This window comes from Rhincodon typus, chromosome 1 (assembly GCF_021869965.1).
Source record: "Rhincodon typus isolate 14 chromosome 1, sRhiTyp1.1, whole genome shotgun sequence".
NCBI lineage: Eukaryota > Metazoa > Chordata > Chondrichthyes > Orectolobiformes > Rhincodontidae > Rhincodon > Rhincodon typus.
The window spans coordinates 176,623,812-176,631,378 of NC_063332.1; the positions used below are offsets into that span (position 1 = coordinate 176,623,812).

General features: G+C 45.8%; 1 long non-coding RNA gene across 1 annotated transcript; it reads right to left on the minus strand.

Annotated features, from left to right (window-relative positions):
- Positions 1-471: 471 nt before the first annotated feature.
- LOC125483019 lies at positions 472-4,531 on the minus strand. Its single transcript, XR_007262014.1, has 2 exons — positions 4,490-4,531; positions 472-1,161 (listed from the first exon to the last, which is right to left on the minus strand). It is a non-coding gene; the product is annotated as an uncharacterized LOC125483019 (long non-coding RNA).
- Positions 4,532-7,567: the final 3,036 nt, after the last annotated feature.

Below are 7,567 nucleotides of genomic sequence, written 5' to 3' on the forward strand. Positions count from 1 at the left end.
CCGACAGTGCGGCGCTCCCTCAGCACTGACCCTCCGACAGTGCGGCATTATTTGTGACCCTCATTAGTGACTCTTTGACAATGCAGCAGCTCCTCATTAGTGACCCTCCAATGGAGTGGTAATACCTGAGAACAGACCGTCTATTATGCGGCACCTCCTGAGTCCTGATCCTGTGGCAGTGTGGCAGCATCAGCCTCTCGACTTTGTTTAAGTCTCTAGCATCTTCTGACTCAGAGCTAACCCACTGACGTTACATGCATTGAGACTCTGTTTCTACAGCACTTTGTTAATATTGCAATTATTTTTGTTACTTTATGGTCTTCTAGTGAGTGTGCAAGTGAAAGGTGACAACAACAAACACTTTCTGACAATTTAACCTTTTTTAAGATTTGAAGATATGTCACCTTCCACATTGCCATTTGTATAGATTTAGTTTTCAAAATTTGGATTTTATATCACTGTGAAGAAACATTTCCAATAAATGTATTTATTATTTGTGAAAGTTTCATACTGCCAGAATAATGAAATCACAAAGCTTGCTGTTTCGATTTGTGATCAGTGAAAAAAGTGTGATTAACAGCTGCTCAATGAAGAAATCAAAATAAAATATCAATGTAATGTTTATGCATTGGAGATGCAGAGTTTACAAATCCTGAATTCTGACTTGATAAAATCATAATTGGAAACTGGCTGTCTTGTGATTGGAAAAAAAAACAATATTTTCCTTGGGTTTTTCTGTTGATATGAATCCTCATTACCATTGGACTGGAATCATGGGAGTGATGCTGTAGATTAGTTCTGCATGTGAGTGGCTGTAACAGTCTTATTTATGAACAGCTTTAGCTCCTTTCTTGCATAAAATATTTCATACAATATCCAATGATATCTCCAATGGAACAGTATCCTCATAATAAATAATACCTGATGCAATTCAGGTCTAGGGTTGATCATCATCCTGGATGATGTGGAGGTGCTGGTGTTGGACTGGGGTGGACAAGGTCAAAAGTTAAGTTCATCCTGCATCTTCATGCATTTTGTTAAATGTTACTGTGATTAGAATCTTCTGAAGCTTTAATTCATTTGCGCAGATTGAAAAGTATAGCTGGCTGAAATTCCAAGTCCTTGTTTTGGCAGTGAAAACCACGAATGCAGACTGTAAATCTACAGAAATCAAACAAAAGATGGCAAGGTATTTTGTTAATCTCCAATACTGTTTCTCAATGAGGAAAAAAATATAATTAATCAAAAGATCCTGTGGATTTAAATGCTGTTTACAAACTGTTTAAATGCTGTGGACATCAGATAGTGCTGATTACCCAATGAAGTATTTTATGATGTGTAGTTGCTGTTGTAATCTAGGAAACACATTTTATGCTCAGCAAGCTCTCACAAACAGCAATGTGATAAAACACCAGATAATCTGATTTTAGTGATGTTTGTTGCAGGAGGAACATTGACCCCAGAAGAGCAATAAAAACGTGTATTTATAAAGCAACTCTAAACGTAGTAAGAGTCCTAAAGTGCTTCACAGGAGTGCTCTAAAACAGAAATTCACACCAAGTCACATAGACATTATGGTCAGAGGTAGGTATTGAGGAGCCTCTGAAAGATGGAGAAGTTTAGAGAGGGAATTCTAGAGCTCAAGGCCAAGGTCAGTGATGGCATGTCTGCTGCCATTAAAATTGCAGATGTGCAAAAAGCCAGAATTAAGAGAAGTGCAGAGATCTTGAAGGTTGTGAGGCTGGAGGAGAGCAGAGAGATAAGAAAACAGTGAACTTATGGGCAAGAGGAAATTAATAACTTCCCACTCCAAAAGAGAGTGGCCATGGGATCATTCATGTCCACCTGCTATGAATGATTGTGTCTCAATTTAAAGTCTCATCTGAAAGAGGCAGCAGAATATGAGGAGGAAATTACACTGAGCATGTCTAAAAGAAAGGATAAAATTATATTGCAGGGTTGCCCGTGATTCTTGTTTTTTCCCCTACGATGAGGAAGCATGTCTGCAGAATATTCAGGGCTTCTGTTTGTTGCAACATCTGGAAAGTTCTCCCTTGGTCTGTGCTGGCTTTTGGGAAACCCCCTGAAGATTCTCAGACCCAGCTAATCAATTCTAGAACTGAAGATGACCAGAACATTTCGATCTTTGGCTTGGTCATAAAATAAACAGGAAATGCTGGAAATATGCAGCAGATCTGGCTGCATCTATGGAGAGAGAATCAGAGTTAACAATTCAGGGGAAGATAATTGAATATTTACAGCATTTTCTGGTATATTTTAGGTATCGAGCATCTGCAGCACTTTAATTTCATCTTTGTTTCAATGGAGTTTGAGGTTCCCTTGGTGGGGATTGGTGACTCCACAGCAATCTATTGGTTGGTGGTTTTAGTAAAACTGAAACATCCTCTTGATCATTATCTTCTTGCCTGAACCACTCAACATTTAAGCTTTGTTTTATCAGACGGTTTTAAAAAAGAAATGGCTTTGATTGGAAGTGTAAACCTTCCCAGTTTTGGCTGCTGGTCTTCAATTGTCATATGGACAGGTTGTGTGACATTGAAAAGATCATTTTCCTGGGGTCTATGAGAATGAATGCTGAAGTAATTCCACAAAGACCGGTATCCCGTCACCAGGTCACCCTTTATTTACATGTGGAGAGTCTTTGACACTGATCCAACTCCCTCAGAGCCAGCTCAGAGTGAATAGAACCTCAGTCACTCCTGTTTATATCTGTCAGCCAGAGCTCCCTGATTGGACCAGGCTAACAGCCCCAATCATATTCTATAAGATCCACCTGGCTGACCTCGTTCCAATCACTAAAAGTGCCACACACCCGCCATCACCTATTCTCACCTGATTCCACTTGTTCCAATTTTGGTAAATATCTTCACTTTAGCTACTTTCCAGGAGCTGTCAAATCTGACACACTCTAACATAAAACAACATGAGGGGAATATTAAGACAGCTGACAAAATGCTTGGTCAAAGAGTTTGGTGTAAAGGAGATTTGGAAGGGCACAGAAGATTTAGGGAGGAAATTCCAGGTATAAGGATCCAGTCGGCTAAAAAACATGGCTACCAATGGTGGAGCAATAAAAATCAGGGATGCACAGATCTTGGTGGTTTGTGGGGCAATAGAGTGAGGTGTGTGTGTGTGTATATGTAGGCCATGGAGGGACTTAAAACAAAAATGAGATTTTTAGTCTAATGTAAATCAGTGAACACAGTGGGTGATGGGTAAACAGGACACTGCTTGAGTTAGGATATCCAAATCTTACAACATGTATAAAAGGGGAGTCTCAAAAGTCAACACCATCCTGCACCATGAACTGACATCTTCCATTCTGCCAAAATATCAAAATAAAACTTTTAACAAAAGCTCAACCCCATTGTGTTTACCAAGATTCGGGTCTGTCTGCAATCTAACTCCGACATTTCAAACCACCCTCTTTGTTAATGTGAGTATCTTGATCATGATGTGTGATTGGGCCTGAAAACTATCTCACAGCTCAAATCAAGATCCTGCACTTGACCAGAAAGAGCTATTAGCGCAGGAAAGTTTCCCATGGGTGCAATGCTTAGGAGACAAAGAGGGGAAGTAGGAAAAAGGGCTCAAAATCCTGCATCTATACTACAGGTATAGTGTACCTATACTATATGGGACTACTCACCACCACCTTCTTCAGGATGATTGAGGAAGGGTAATAAATACTGTGTCAGTGATGCCTGTTTCTCATGAACAAACAAACATTAATCACCCAACTTCACCCACCTTGCTCAATTAAACATTTTTTCACCCCATCTCTGATATTTTTATAAAGTAGAAAGCAAATTATATACAATTATTTTTAGTGTCCCTTCGATTTTGCTCCCAGTAATATCAGACAGCCCAGACCGTTATGGAAGCCAACCTTCCATCCATGGACTCCATTTACACGGCTCGCTGCTGTGGAAAGGCTGCCAACATCATCAAAGACCCATCACACCCTGGTAATGATCTCCTACAACCTCTTCTGTCAGGCAGAAGATACAGAGGCCTGTACAAACGCATCAGCAGTTTCAGATACAGCTTCATCCTGGCTATCAGACTGTTGAATGGACTCTCTAGCCTCAAATAATGCTGATCTTGCTAATGTTGATCTTGCATCGCGCACACCCTGTGCAATGTGTCCTGTATGCTTCTGTCTAAGTCTTTTTAATCTGTACATCCTTTGCTTACTCTGATCTGCCTGGACTGCTTGCAAACACAGCTTTTCACTTTTTTTCAGTATATATGACAATCAATCAATCAATCAATCAAAGGCTGTCTGATAGTGTTGCCAATTTGCCAAACTAAATTTAAATAACAGGAAATATAATTAGCACATGACAGATTCATCAATTATTGGTGGGCTGTAACTGGAATTAACTCTTTGTGATGGGTACAGGTTGAACAGAATTCACAGCTGGGCCAGAACAAAAACAAATTTTTAACATAAATGTAATTTTACCTTTTTATTTTATGTTTGTCAGTTTTGCATTGTGACAAGTCTGAAACATAAAGTGTTATACATTAAGTTGCAAAGTTGTACACTCACACAGATATACACACACATGCAGACACACAAACCCAATTACACACATGCACACACAGTGGTAGATATACATCCGTATAAATAAGGACATAAAGGACCAAGAAAAAGACATGTCTACACATATGTACTGATATAAATCTGATACAACATTTATTCCACCCATTGCACATTTACTATTTTAATTTGTTTCCAACCCCTTTTGCACTCACTGAAATTTGCCCTGCTTAAATTGGGTATCTTCATCTTAATTATTTATCATCCTTTTTTCGTAACTATTCTTAAACTTAAGGATATTATGATCACTGTTTACCATAGAAGCATACTTCACTTCATTCCCCAAAACTAGATCCACCGGCCCTAAACCCCACCTCTTCCTCCGTTACATTGATGACTGTATCGGCGCCGCCTCGTGCTCCCACGAGGAGCTCGAACAGTTCATACACTTCACTAACACCTTCCACCCCAACCTTAAGTTTACCTGGACCATCTCTAACACCTCTCTCCCCTTCCTGGACCTCTCTGTCTCCATATCGGGCAACCACCTAGAAACCGATATTCATTTCAAGCCCACCGACTCCCACAGCTACCTAGAATACTCCTCCTCCCACCCACCTTCCTGCAAAAATGCTATCCCCTATTCCCAATTCCTTCGCCTCCGCCGCATCTGCTCCCAGGATGAGGCATTCCACTCCCGTACATCTCAGTTGTCCTCGTTTTTCAAGGACCGTAACTTCCCCTCCTCGGTGGTCGAGAACGCCCTCAACCGTGTCTCCCACATCTCCCGCACCTCATCCCTCACACCCCGTCCACGCAATAAGAACCAAAAAAGAATCCCCCTCGTCCTCACGTACCACCCCACCAACCTCCGGATCCAACGCATCATCCTCCGACACTTCCGCCATCTGCAATCCGACCCCACCACCAAAGACATTTTTCCCTCCCCACCCTTATCTGCTTTCCGGAGGGACCACTCTCTCCGTGACTCCCTTGTCCGCTCCACACTCCCCTCCAGCCCCACCACACCCGGCACTTTTCCCTGCAACCGCAGGAAGTGCTACACCTGCCCCCATACCTCCTCCCTCACCCCCATCCCAGGCCCCAAGAAGACTTTCCACATCAAGCAGATGTTCACCTGCACATCTGCCAATGTGGTATACTGCATCCGCTGTACCCGGTGTGGCTTCCTCTACATCGGGGAAACCAAGCGGAGACTCGGGGACCGCTTTGCAGAACACTTACGCTCGGTTCGCAACAAACAACTGCACCTCCCGGTCGCGAACCATTTCAACTCCCCCTCCCATTCCTCAGACGACATGTCCATCCTGGGCCTCCTGCAGTGCCACAACGATGCCACCCGAAGGTTGCAGGAACAGCAACTCATATTCCGCTTGGGAACCCTGCAGCCCAATGGTATCAATGTGGATTTCACAAGTTTCAAAATCTCCCCTCCCCCCACCGCATCCCAAAACCAGTCCAGCTCGTCCCTGCCTCCCTAACCTGTTCTTCCTCCCACCTATCCCCTCCTCCCACCTCAAGCCGCACCTCCATCTCCTACCGACCAACCTCATCCCGCCCCCTTGACCTGTCCGTCCTCCCTGGACTGACCTATCCCCTTCCTAACTCCCTACCTACACTCACCTTTCCTGGCTCCATCCCCGCCTCTTCGACCTGTTTGTTTCCTCTCCACCTATCCTCTCCTCTATCCCTCTTCTATCCGCCTCCCACTCTCTCCCTATTTATTTCAAAACCCCCTTCCCCTCCCCCTTTTCTGATGAAGGGTCTAGGCCCGAAACGTCAGCCTCTCTGCTCCTATGATGCTGCTTGGCCTGCTGTGTTCATCCAGCCCTGCACCTTGTTGTCTCGGATTCTCCAGCATCTGCAGTTCCTACTACCTCACACCATGACTGTGTGGAGCTGTTGCCGGACCCACCTCTCCTCCCCCGGGAGACCAGATTCCAGCCCGGCTCCTCCTGGCCGCTCCGTTCTAGGATCCTCCATGTCCCGTTTCTCACAGATACTGCCATACACCCCGGGCTTTTAGCTGCCGTTCGCCTGTGTGCTCCTCACTCCGATCAGTGCCCACTGAAACTGCCAGCAGTGCCCCTCCTGCCGGGCAGACTGCACTGGGGAGAGGTTTTCCAAAGAGTCACTCACCCCCGGGTCCGGGGACACTCCGACTCTCGCACACACGCAAACTAATACTTCCTTTCGGGGATCTGCTCCAATCTGTTCGCTTCCTCTTCCCTGTATCAGCAACAGGCAATTTTACAAAACTCTGACACCCACCTCAGAGACTACAACACACATTTCAAACACTGCCACTACTAGCGAGGGACTGCCACACTGTCGGAGGGTCAGTGCTGAGGGAGCGCTGCACTGTGGGAGGGTCAGTGCTGAGGGAGTGCCACACTGTCGGAGGGTCAGAGCTGAGGGAGTGGGCACTGTCACAGAGTCACTGCTGAGGGAGCGCCGCAATGTCACAGGGTCAGTGCTGAGGGAGCGCCGCAGTGTCACAGGGTCAGTGCTGAGGGAGCGCCGCACTGTCACACGGTCAGTGCAGAGGGAGTGCCGCACTGTCAGAGGGTTGGTGCAGAGGGAGTGCCGCACTATCAGAGGGTCAGTGCTGAGGGACTGTCACAGGGTCAGTGCTGAGGGAGCGCCGCACTGTCACAGGGTCAGTACTGAGGGAGTGCTGCACTGTCACAGGGTCAGTGCTGAGGGAGCGCCGCACTGTCACAGAGTTAGTGCTGAGGGAGCGCCGCACTGTCACAGGGTCAATGCTGAGGGAGCGCCGCACTGTCGGAGGGTCAGTGCTGAGGGAGCGCTGCACTGTCACAGGGTCAGTGCTGAGGGAGCGCCGCACTGTCACAGGGTCAGTGCTGAGGGAGTGCTGCACTGTCACAGGGTCAGCACTGAGGGAGTGCTGCACTGTCACAGGGTCAGTGCTGAGAGAGCGCCGCACTGTCACAGGGTCAGTGCTGAGGGAGCGCCGCA